Consider the following 1,687-nt stretch of genomic DNA (forward strand, 5'->3'; position numbering starts at 1 on the left):
CAATCGGTGGCCAAGCTGGGTGGTCTTCTGGCCAATCAGTCGCGATTGAGTGCATGAGCCCAGCTGCTGCGCAGCCCGGCCGGGGAGAGAAAGAGAGTATCTGTTTGTGTGAGAGAGAAATCCCTGTGGGGGGGGGTGCTTGTGCACATTCGCTCCTTTCCGTGGCTGCAGGGGGTGCATTTTTGGGTGTACAGCCCCCAAACTTTCAGCGTAGCTTCAGAGGAGCCTTCTTGCAAGAATCCCCAAGTTTTGTAAAGATTGGATCAGCGGGGGCTGAGATATGGCCCCCCTTTTCCCTATTGGGATGAATGGGATCAGCCGATCCTGTGTACATCTCGACAGCGGCAAATCCAAGGCAAAACCTCCCGTGCTTAAATGGAACCGTATTGGATTACCCAGTCCTCCAAGTCCCTCCTGATGGAACAGAAGACAGCCACAGTAAGACCCCTTTTGGGGCTTTAATCTATAATTTTTCTCCTGTGTGTGTGTGTGTGGGGAGGGAGCAATTTCTGTGGGTGGGGGGGAAGCCAAAGGGGGCTTTCGCCCATTCTGTCTGGGGTGTGTGTGCCCCCTCGAGTCTCTCTCTCTCTGGTTTGAGGGGGGGCTTCAGTTGTGTGTCCTCAGGTTTTCCCTTTCATAAAATCGGTTAGGTCTATTTTGATGCTTGCTCAAAAATTTTCAAATTGTGACTTAAAGAATGCATTTGCCTGGTCCCGAGTCTGATGCAAAAGGGAAATCCCACCCCCTCCTGCTCCTTATTCTTAGCTAGCATGCCTCTGTCCCTTTCCATGGTTTGCAAACTCCCAGGCGTCAGGTGTTGCTTTGCATGGTTGCAAACGTGTTGCTTTGCATGGTTTGCAAACTTCTTCTGTCCCTTTCCATGGTTGCAAACTCCCAGGCACCAGGTGTTGCTTTGCATGGTTGCAAACATGATGGTTTGCATGGTTGTGTAGCTTTTCACGGTTTGCAAACTTCTTCGCACCTGCCCCGCCCTTGCTCCCCGTAGCTCAGCTGTTTGTCAGGGCTGGGAGCTTAGAGGGCGGAAAGCTCTGCTAATTGCAAATGCGCATTAAGGAGGGGGGACCTCTTTTGGGGCCCATATCTCAGCCCCCGCTGATCCAATCTTTACAAAACTTGGGTGTTATTGCAAGAAGGGTCCTTTGAAGATACGCTGAAAGTTTGGAACCTCTACCCCCAAAAATGCCCCCCCCCCGAGCCGCGGAAAGGTGCGGTTGTGATTTTAATGGCTTTATTCGGCCGAATTTTCCCCCGAACTCCAGACCTCATGCCGAATTGCACGGACCTGAAGCGGGGGAGTTCGGACTTCGGCATTTCTCGAATAAAAATGGGCCAAATTTTGCCGAAACCGAATTTTACTGAATTTTTTTTTCAACAGCCCTAATAGAAACAGGTATCCTCTTGAGAGCTCTGCCATTCTACAAAACCACCCGTACATCTCTTGCTATCACAGTCCACTCTTTGCTGTCTTCCATAGCTTTCTCAAACCACCCAAACGTGTCGTCAACTTCATCTGTTAACAGCTCCATTAATTGCTGAGTCAGCTTTGCAGAACGAAGGACATAATGTTGTTAGCATCTTCCCTTTACATTCTGTAGGGAATGTGAAGAGAAGAAGAGGTGCGCTTGATGCATTTTCTTCCAGATGCTTGGATTCAGTCATCCATGCA

This window comes from Euleptes europaea, chromosome 17, assembly GCF_029931775.1.
Source record: "Euleptes europaea isolate rEulEur1 chromosome 17, rEulEur1.hap1, whole genome shotgun sequence".
In the NCBI taxonomy this organism is placed as follows: domain Eukaryota; kingdom Metazoa; phylum Chordata; class Lepidosauria; order Squamata; family Sphaerodactylidae; genus Euleptes; species Euleptes europaea.